The 11,699-nt window shown below is 36.2% G+C and overlaps 1 protein-coding gene across 2 annotated transcripts in view; it reads right to left on the bottom strand.

The window, feature by feature from the left end:
* The window catches only part of LTO1 (LTO1 maturation factor of ABCE1), an 89,913-nt gene that overhangs the window by 69,074 nt on the left and 9,140 nt on the right, over positions 1–11,699 (bottom strand). The gene's annotated exons all lie outside the window — the stretch shown is intronic.

Here is an 11,699-nt window from a genome sequence, read left to right as displayed (position 1 = left end):
GTCAAAAAGGACAGGTGAACTTACAGCAAAGCACCCAGGAGATCAGGTGGGAGAATGCTCTGGTAAAGGCTACTGATGAGCAGAGATCCAAATCTAGATCTTCCTGTCCATACAGATTGTAATTGGTCTACTTTCTGATCCAATACTTGAACATTTTCTTACATAAGAGCTGCAGATAAATCCAATTTCAACAGCTAATATAGTTTTGAAGCCATCCAATATGAATATATCAGAATGTTTGCTTTTTCCATCTTAATGAAGAAGCCAAATAATTCTTTTAAAATTCCTTTAACAAATTCAAATGGATTAATTTTGGCTATAAATTAGGATTGTCATGAATACATGGCAGAAAGCAGATTAAGAAGCATATTGGTAAGCTATGTTTATATGATGAGTCACTAGAAATCGTGTTTGAGGAATAATAAGCTTGTAAGCCGCCCTGAGTCTTCGGAGAAGGGCGGGATATAAATGGAATTAAAATAAATAAATAAATAAATAAATATTGCTATCTACAGAGGCTGTTAAAGTTCAGGGTGCATTTTATTCATAATTATGTAGTCCACATGAGGTTAGGAGTTCTAAACCAATGGAGGTCATTAGTTACAGAAGTTGACTTGATCTTTAAATCAGTTTCAAATAAAAGTAAATGATAAATTGAAATAAATGGTTATACTAATTTGTATTACTAAGCAACTTCCAGCTTCACTGTGTTAGACAAAAATATAAGGTTCATTAGCTTTGTCTCTGCAGATCAAGCCATTCTGCTTTAAAGCATAGATTATTTAACTATATGAATGCAGTCAACAGTGATTAAACAAACTGGTTTAAAACAAACCTTAATTCAGTCTGATGTATAAGCAGCAGCAGATTCTTGTTCCTACTGTCTTAAATTTATTAAACTCATCCAGAGCAACATTTTTTCAGAAAACTTACTGAAAGAAAAACAACAATGAACAGGGCTGAACCTGGATCAGGTACCATGTTTCCCACAAAATAAGACTGGGTCTTATATTAATTTTTGCTCCAAAAGAAGCATTGGGGCTTATTTTCCAGTTAGGGCTTATATTTGGAGAAATATGGTACTAAATGCATCCGTATGGCTGCCGATCTTAAATGGGGCTTATTTTGGGGGAGAAACAGTAGAATGCCAGTAACACTCGGATGTAGCACTTTCTCTGTTCAAGGATAACAAGATCTGTTCAGTTTTGGAATCATAAACTGCAACATGGAATTGCTATATGGAAGTATCTATATACCATACTTTCCTTGCCTCTACCAGCTGCAGACCTGGTATCAGTAACGGACTTATTTCACCTGCTCACTCACCCAGGCTAATATTTGTAGAGAAAGCAGGAGGAAGCAGTTACCACAGATGCTGCAACAGAAGCAGCACTGTCACTAAAAATGGTGACCAGAAGATGTTTCTAGACTATCATGCACTGTAGTTACCACTGTCTGGGGTAGTAGCTTACAGCCTAATTAACTTTCAAAAGTCCAGCTATTTATATCTGCCCTGAAAATACAGTTTGAAATTGTGACTAAATGGAAACTAAATGATACTCTATATTTGCAATCACTTGCAATCAGTATTTGATCTGTATATTTCACTACCAATATTTTGTCTGACCAATCTGAAACCAAATTATTTGCATTTAAATCAAATGTAAAGAATTAACACAAATATTGGTATAAATCAGTTCAGCCTTTCCTGCATTCAGTTCAAAACTCCCACTTAGTCAGAAGAAAGATGTGTGTAATCATTTTGCATCCTTCCATGCATAAACCTACTGCTCACTGCAAAACTGACACATGGATGGCAGAGTACAATCCATCCCAAGCTTGGGTAGTTCAGCTTCAACTTCAAAAAACTTGTTTGGAATTTGAATTGAAATACATGGAGAATGATTGAAACAGCATCAAAACATTTTTAGTAAAGTCAGAACACATTCAGACTTGAAACTTCTGTTTCAAATTACATGTTTCTATTTACTATCAGCAAAATAGCACCATTAATATATAATTATCATTAGGAACGGGTTATTTTCTATATTTCCTTCCTTAGTTCCTGTCACAGGAACTACCCAAAGAATTCCAACTAGCCCGGCCAAGGAAAAAGTTCATCTTCCTAGTTCAGCCTTTATTATGTCCATCAGATGGGTTGGATTACAGTTTCAAAGTTCCCAGCCAGCACACCAATGGCCAGTCTAAGAATTATGAGTTATAATTCAACAGTCATTAAGAAGAAAGCTTTATTGACTTCTGGTGTTGCACAGTACCACAGCAGCCAAGGGATTTCGGGGCTCTGTGCCCTCTGGCTGAATTTCTTCCTGGTAGGGGATCCTAAATGGGCCAGAAGCCACCCCGAAGAGGCGGCAAAGAAGGAAGTCAGACCCGCAGACCATGGAGAGACAGCGGTCGACCCGATCGGTCCAGGAGAAGCCTTCCAGAAAACAACAGGAGAAAGGCCAGCCTAACTTCAGAGTCTAGCCCATAGGTCTGCAACCCGCGGCTCCGGAGCCACATGCGGCTCTTTCAGCCATCTCCTGCGGCTCCCAGTCCTCTGCCATGTGCAGGCCAAAAAAAAGTGGGACTAAAAAAGTTCAACCAATCAATTCAAATATGCAGGGTAGGTGCATATCTCGCCTTGGCTCCACTATTCAGTCAAACCCTGTTCTGTGCATGCGCACATGTACGGCTCCCAGTTTTGCGGCTCCCAGTCTTGTGGCTCCCAGTTTTTCCTTTTGTGAGGGAGCCGGTTCCGAGTGGCTCTTTCACTGTTTCAGGTTGCTGACCCCTGGTCTAGCCCAAGCTACAAGCAACCTAAGTCAAAAAGCACCCTTTTACTAATGGAAACGGTGAATTAAACCTTTTATGGAGGACCAAAACGCAGAAATGAAATGAATATAAAACCTAAATTTGGATAAGTTTGGAATTGTTGAATGGTTAGGATTCTTATTTTAAAGACAATTTTCTATTTTGATAATTTGAAAAATAAACGTGCTGACATCTAGTGGTGGATAAAGACTATGACAGCTACGGCTTTTATACAGGACTTGGCAAAATCTGGAAAAAACTAATTTTGCTTGTGACCTTTAAATGTATAACAATAGAGAACAGCTGTGACAAAAAAAAGAAAACAATTTGGGTTGCAGACAAAGAGAGGATTATAAATTTCACGAAACATTTTTGAACCGTTTTGGATTATAAATATGTATTAAACTGACTCTAAAGCTAAAACTTCAATTCTTGACCACTATGGAAAATCAGAGACTTGCAGAAAGAACTTATCAAGAAAAAATAAATACTTTTCAAGAGGAGACATGTGAGATGCTGCAACTAATTCAAACAATGACTTCAAACCACAAAGAAATCCAAAATAACTTTGAAAACATAAACCAATTCATCTCCAATTTAACTTTACAGCAAAAAAAAATCCCAGGAACTAACAATAGAGAAGGAGCAGATAAAGCATATAACTGAACACAAATTTGAGAATAGAGGCTCAAAGATGGAACTTAACAAAGAAGTATGATTTAACCCAAGTGGGGAAAAAATTACAAGAAATATTGGTTTTGGAAAAAGCAACTTTTACTTTAAGACCACAAGACAAATTTGAGGATAAGAAAAAAGACTGGTCAAAATGGATTGCAGAGTTGTCAGGAACACTAGAACTGGAGAGACAAACAATGATAAGAGATACAGAGAGAAAAAGAAAGAGAGAGATTTTCAACAAACATGAAAGAGCAAATGGCTCTTACAAAAATGTTGTACTTGACTTATGTTTTATATCTACAGTGACACCTACAAGAATATGGAAAGACTCTTTGATTCAGCAGAATATATTGATTAAAGATATTGGGCAAAAAAAGAAAGCCAAAGTGAAAATTAAGAAAATAGATGATGGGCCTTATCAGAGAGAATATTTAAAAAAGAAACACCTGTTTGAATATGGTTAAAGTAATAGAAAGATTTTGGATATGAATTTTACTTTAAGAGGGAGGAGTCCCTCAAATAACAGTATTATTTTATTTTTTATTTTTTTATTAGATTTATATACCACCCTTTCCCCTATCCCTCCCTCCTTACCCCTCCCCCCCTCCCCACCCCACCCCCCCGACTTCCCAGAGCTAAGTACAAGGTATAAAAAACAAAAAAAGAATCATAAACAACCATATGCTAACAACCATAGACTCTAAAATCTATCACTCTCTAGCTCACATAGGATAACTACAAACACTATTAATATAGAATATATAAAAAAAACAGAAAAAAAAAGAAAGGAAGACTTATTCAAATACTACATGAAACTTCTTAATCCCATATTTGTTCTGGATATACTCAATCCATTCCTCTTAACAGTTTAATAGCCTCCTTAGACTTCACAACCTCTAGATTCAAAATCAAAGCCTTTTCTTTTTCCTTTATTTCATTCTCCAATTCTTCCCTCCTAGCTTCCACAGCACATCTATGTTTATTGTTCATATATATCAACACCCCTCTCAAATAGGCCTTGCTAGCATCCCAAACCATATCCATAGAGGTGCCCTTATTCATATTAATTTCAAAAAAAACAACCCTTCATCCGCTGTTTACATTCTTCCACATTTCTCTGGTTTCTAAACAAATTCTCATTTACGCGCCACGAGCGCCTATCTCTATTCTCCTTATAAATCTCTAGCCAAACTGGGCTATGATCAGAAATAGTTCTTGCACATATCATCACCTTCTTAATCCTTAAAAAAAAGTCATTAGTCAACAAAATAAAATCGATCCTGAAAAAAGATTGATGTCTGTCAGAAAAAAAAGTATAATCCTTTTCATGCGAATGTCTTTCACGCCAAATATCTCACCGTTCCAAGTCATCCTTCATTTCAAAAAAGGATTTAAACAGTCTAGCATGACTTGGGCCGCGCTTAAAAGCTCCAGCCTTGTCCATCTGTACATCCAAAACACCATTCCAATCCCCCATAAAAATAAAAATTTTATAATCCAACTGGGTAAACTTTGTATGAAATAAACTAAAAAAGTCAACTTGTTGTTGATTAGGAGCATATAATCCAACTAAAAGCATCTTTTTACCTACTGGCAGCAAGTCTATCATAACGTATCTTCCATGCTTATCTGCTTCAATTAAGTCCGCTGTTAAAGCACTTTTAAGATAAACAACCACTCCATTTTTCTTATTCATTGCAGAAGCAACAAATTGCGTGCCCAACCTTGAGCTCGATAAATACTTTTGGTCCACAACCCTAATATGCGTTTCTTGCAAACATATAACATCTATCTTGAATTGTTTTAAATATTAAAAAAACTTTCTTCCTCTTCTGTGATGAATTTAGTCCATTAACGTTCCAAGTTAAAAATTTAGTTGCCATGCATATCATCCCAAAGCTCTTGGAGCACTGCTTAAATAGGACTATCTTTTTTAGGCCGTGCTCCTCCCACTACTTGGCTGTAAGTACATTTTGGAAATTCCATAGACTTCTGCTGATCTTATTCTTTTATTTATTTTTGATCGTTTTAAAGCAGCACGCGTCTCCCTCTGCTCTCTAGAATCATCCAAAGAAGTTGTAGCTTGATCTCCTCCAGCACCATTCTCCTCTGTCTGTCCATCTTCAGCCTCTTGGTGTTCTCCTTCTCCAGATCCCTTTGCAGCTTCCAGAAGTGATAGTGGGGTTGCTTTTAAAACGTTATTGTAAAAATCACGCGCCTGCATCACAGTAGCCAAACGGTACCTTTTACCTTCATGCATCACCATCAACCCAACTGGAATCTCCCATCTGAACCTTATATCTCGTTGCTTGAGCTCTTGCACTAAAAATGTAAAATCCTTCCTTCTCCTTAAAATCTTTGGAGGAATTTCTTTTAGAACCAAAACTTCTTGATCAGCAATCACGACTTTAGTACCATAAGCAGCTTGAATAACTTCATCTCTAATTTCCCTCTTTGCAAAATAAACCACCACATCTCTAGGTAGCTTTCTCTGTCTGGCAATCCATGAATTCACACGAAACACTTTATCCATGCCTCCCTTTATTTCAGATGCTGGCTGACTCAATACTACTTCCAAAGCCTCAGAAATCAGCTGCTTTAGATCTTCCTTAATATTCTCTTTTAAACCTCTGATTCTAACAGCGTACTGCATCTGGTAATATTGAGCAAGACTCAATTCTTTGTCCATTTTGTCTCTTAAATCTTCATTTTCCAGTACTTTTGCTTCTAATATGGCATTTTTTTGAGTCAAATCTTCCACTTTTATATCCAAATCTTCCACACATTCAGCCACTCTATACACTGAAGACAAAATGTCTACCTTCATCACTCTGAACTTCTCTTCCATCCTCTCTTCTATTCTCTCCTCCAATTTCTCCAACTTCTCCTCCATCTTTGCAAATTTATCACCCATTGCTTCCAGAATTACCTGGGCATATTTTCCAAGAGCATCTTGTAAATCCTTCGGTGTCAATACATCAGGAAGAAGCAACGCTTGCAATGCTGACTGTTGCACCGGAGAAGTTCCAGCACTCCAAAGAGCTTTTGGAGGAGGTTTAGCCGCCATCTTTACTTTCACTTACTACGCACTTTCACTTTTAAATTCATAAAATCCATTAAGTTAGAAAGCAGCAATAAAAATCCTCTTCACCTTTTCCTCCTGTACCGCTCTGCCTGCTCCTTTTATTCCATGGTCTTTCCTTCTGGCAGGGGTGGTCGCAAACGCCTGGCTCCGCTCCAGAAATCACGGAGCAGAGACGCTGACCAGCTGGGAGCAACCCAGGCTACGGGGGAGTTCGATCCTTCAGCTGCCCAAGCTTTAAGCTCAGGCGGCCCCGGAGAACTCAACCCCTACCTGGGGGCTCACCCCCTCCTCTTCTCCCGAGGAGGGGGCTTCAAATCCACCCGAACAGCTGATCAGCGCTGTTTCGGGTGGAAATAACACAGCTGAGCCGCGGGCAGCCCGAAAGGGCTGTCTCCGGCGCCGCGCCGCCACCGGAAGTCCCAGTAAAGAAATATATTAATGTGATTATTATTTGTGGAAATATTAGGAAAAAATTTAAACTCAATTGTTATCTATCAAAACAGTAAGAATTGTATTAATGTAAGGTTGGTAAAAGAGAACGTGGGAAGAAGAGGAAATCAAGTAAAGCTATTATATGGATTATAGATTATAGAAACCAATAGTTAATGAATGTTTTTTAAATGTAAACCCAGACAACACACTGTTTACCGAATATTAAGGTGACCATGTTAAAAAGTTAATAAAATATATTATTAAAAAAAGAAGAAAGCTTTTGGACACCTAGTGCAAATACTATAGTCATTTAAGAAGACACTGATGTCTGGAAAAAAATTAAAGAGGCCAACGGAAAACAAGATGGATAAGTGCTATAACCAACAATACCAACATGTGCTTAGAATTCAAAGTTACTGATAGACAATCCTGGTTAAATGGAGCTCCTCAAGTTAGGGTTTTGGAAACAACCAAAAGACTGAACAAATCTAACAATCATAGGGCAGAAAACTGAAGGAAAATGCTTTAGTAACAATTATATCCAATAATGGTCAGCAGAAATGTTCCTAGGCATTAGAAGGCATTTTTCTCCACATTTCCTATAGGCTGTGAGGATAACACCAGAGAGGGATTTTAATATTACTCCCAATTCCCATCCTAGCATATATATTTTTTGCCCCTTTTCCAACCAGACACATGTTAAGTATTTTGCATTTAAATGCTATATTCTGTTGCAAGCTGCTTCAGAATCATTGAAATGAAATCAGGGTAATTTTTTTATCATATTTAATACTTGACTGTATATATTAATAATCATTCACTATTTCTATTTTGATTTTACTGTGTGGAGTTGCATTTGTAGAAACAATAATCAGATTTGTAAGACAACAGATGAAAAATATAGATGTATGCATAGAAAATAGTACATTAAGTCTTTATTTTTTAAGTGTGCCTAAATCTAAATTTGTTGTCCTTTTTTTAAAAAGAAAAAAGAAATAGCTTGTTAGAGAACAATGTGGGCATGTGTTTTTAAGCTACTGTTCATGCAGTCTGGTCAGGACTGTGTGACACAGTATACAGTGTTTTGTCATCCAAGGAATGTCTTTGATCAAGCATTTATGCAAGAAGGGGGAAGAAACCATGAAACCCTAATCCGTTCCCACAGTCCAGTAAACGTGAGCTGGACAAACACTGGACAATAGCAGTAAAGCTTGCTGTTGGAACAATAGCACCAACTAAAAAAATTAAAGACCTGCTGATTCACATTCAAAAAAGATTCCATGCAATATTGATTAGACCCTAGCTCCTGAATTATAAACTTCATTTATCTTTCACATATTTCTGAAAAGCATCTGTGTTTCAAACGCAAGGAAAAACCAGTCAAATTTTCCCATTTTGTAGAACTATTAAAAGAGCACATTTTTAAGCATCATACATTGCATTCATTAATATTCTTAAAAACAGGAAGACCCAATGCAACTATCATTGTTTCATTTGGTGTTACTTGATTGAGAATCAAAATTTTGTTTTACTGGAGGGAAGAGAATATTTGGTGTTGTTAGGACAAGGTTCTAGCTATTGTTTCCCAGAGACATTAAAATAGGTTTATATTTAAGGCACATGGAACGTGATGAAACCAGGGTTTAATTTTTTTTAATCCTACCTTTATTAATTTTTATAAATAATTCAAGGCAACAAACATACCTAATACTCTTTCCTCCTATTTTCCCCACAACAGTAACCCTGTGAGTTGGGCTGAGAGAGACTGGCCCAAAATCACCCAGCCATCTTTCATGCCTAACACAGAACTAGAACTCCGGGATTCTAGACTGTTGCCTTAATGAAAAAATTAATAGGAAATTGTATCTTTCATAGATATTTTCAGTCTCACTAACTCTTCAAGAATGTCACCAAACATAGATTCAGATGATTATCTACAAGATCAATTGTATTGGGTTTACAAAGGGCTTTTCACCAAGGTATGTGCGAGACTCATGAGTAGACCTAGAAGTCCTGGGGTTTGAGAAGAAAATCAGTCATTAAGCTAATTTAATTACAAAGACTAGGTGGAGGAGTAGTCAATTTGTGCAAACTGAAGCATCAGGGCATTGCTGGGATTAATGATTTTTTTAAAAGTTTACAGTATTCATAAATTATCTGCAATTGAGATAAACAATGAGGTGGCTGGGTTTGCTGAAGATCTCTAACGAATGAATAAATTCAAGTTTGACACTGGCCAAATTCGGACCAAATCGGGGCAGTTTACAATATAAAAAAACAAATACTGTACAATAAACAAACAAATAAATAACAAGATAAATGCAAAACACACAAAGAGAAATGAATAAAAGGGCAAATCTGGAACATTAATATCAAAATGTACAACAAACGCATCCAAACAAGGGATTCCATCCAACCTACTACAAAGCCTGGGAGGACATTCTTTAAGAACTTCAGGAATACTATCAGGATGAGAAGCCATTTGAATTCAGGTGTGCTTCCTGAGGCCTAAATAGTGATGGATCAAGAGAGTTTTGGGATTATAACTGATAGCTCCATGAAAACTATCCAGATTGTAATTGCTGAGAAAAAAGGCAAATTCAGGAGGAAAATAATAAAAAAAGAACATTGCCAGAAGTGTCCTGCCTATACAGATGCAGGCTCTGAATCTGACCACTCCTGACTCCTGCTGGAATGTTATGTATATTTATTTAAGGCCCCCAGTTTAAACAACCTAGAAAAGGTGCAGAAAAGGACAAGATGAATCATAGTAGTGAAAATGGTTTCTATGCTAGGTAAAATAAAGATTGCATAAATGTAATTACTTTCTCCCTCTTCCATTTTGTTAGGTGGGTTGGGGCAGAAAGTCAAAGAAAGAAGATTGAAAATACTAGAAAGAACAATGTACGGTATTAATTTGCATGAATCCCACCACAATGTTCCCTAGGTATCTTATATTCCTTTCATGTCAATAGCTATACTGATAATGGAACATCTCCTCCAGTACATATGGGAACTGCAGTCCAACAGATCATAAGGACATAGATTGGAAAAAGCTAACTGTATCAACAGATTGATTTACCAATACTCCCTCTTTTGAAGTCTGCCATCGTGCAATCACTTCTATCAGTAACCTCTCCTTTGCGGCCTTGGGATATGTACGAGAAGATAGTTTGGAAACTTAATTTAAATAAAACTGCATGTTTATTAACTAGAAATAAGTGATACAGCCATTCTGTCAGTCCTTTGCTAGCAGTCAATTAACTTACAGATCCTCTTTGAGATATTGGTCCCGACATTAAAGGACTTTGGTAGCAAGCTAGAAAATCTTAAGCAAAGCCTTCTCCCTTATTTCTTTACCCCGGTCCTTATGAGTCCTGTTTATGAAATGCTTTCTTCAGGAAAGGCTAAATGAAAACATTACTTTTTGAGTGGCTTTTCTACAGTCTGAAAAAAGTCTGACTGCCTACTGTTCAGTGAAATGTTTTATATTTTTCTCATACTATTTATGTATTCACTGTCTTTTATAAATATTCTGACAATCTATTTGAAAGGCTTCAGGTATTGGGCAGAGAAGAAACACAATAAATTCAATGCAAAATGAGCTGTGGTACACCAAATCAAGCAAAGCATCACATTTATGTTTTAAAAAAGTTTTTATTCTAAATCTCAATAAATACTCAAACATTTTCCCTTAATTATTAAAACAGCTATTTGGCTGAATGTACTGCATAGTAGACAGGAAAACAAAAGGCAATACACTATTTAGGATCAAAGCAGAAGGGTCATTTTTGTCTGTGTCAAACATTATTGCAAATTCTTAAACAAGGGAGTAATTTCTTATACATGTTAATGATCTGGGTTGTGTTACTCCCTGTACAGTCTTTGATATAATTAAATCTTTACCTTAAAAGTGCCGCCTGGAAAAAGACATTATGCACTTGGCATAGTGTATATTTAATTTGGTAACATGAAGAACAATGGGGCGGATATAAAAGCATTTATGGATCTTCGGTTCAGACACCTTTCAAACTGAGATTAATCTGTTGTATAAATCAAGTTCATATAAGGCAACCAACACCTTTTCTAAACAATTTTTGCAGCTGGTTTTGTTACTAATTTTTCTCCTTTCCACCAAAATGAGCTACTTACACTGAATGTAACAGTTTTTTTAAACTTTTTTTAAAAAGTTTTAGCTTTTTAAAAAAATAATTAGGTTTTGGTATTTAATAGTAGGTAATTTGATATATAAACCTAAGTTACTAACTTTAGAAACCCACATCTGATTATGTGTTATAATTTAACTAGTTACTGTTGATTATATTTTAAAAAATGTGAAAAAACACATATTTTAAAAAATGACACCTTCAAAATGAATTTCTTCCGGTGTTACAAACTTATCTTATCACAGTATTTGAACAAAGAACTATTTGCTTCCTCCTTGTATTATCCAAAAGTGTTTCTGGAAGATTAAAAAGAACTCTTGAAAAGCACACATTTTGATTGCAAATCAACCATATTACCAACTGCTTTTCTAGACTCGTTACAAAGGTATATGACTAAGGGTTCTCTTCACAGGATTTTCTTTTATGTTTCCATATTAGTGTTTTAATTAATTTTCTTTTTCTCTGAAGTAAAAATATTATCAATGTTTTTGAAAATGGCCACTTTAAGTAACAGACTGAATTAC

Source organism: Vipera berus (genome assembly GCF_964194415.1).
Source record: "Vipera berus genome assembly, chromosome: 1".
NCBI classification, from domain to species: domain Eukaryota; kingdom Metazoa; phylum Chordata; class Lepidosauria; order Squamata; family Viperidae; genus Vipera; species Vipera berus.
The sequence above is the reverse complement of the archived record's forward strand: the minus strand, read 5'-3'. Positions and strand labels throughout refer to the sequence as shown.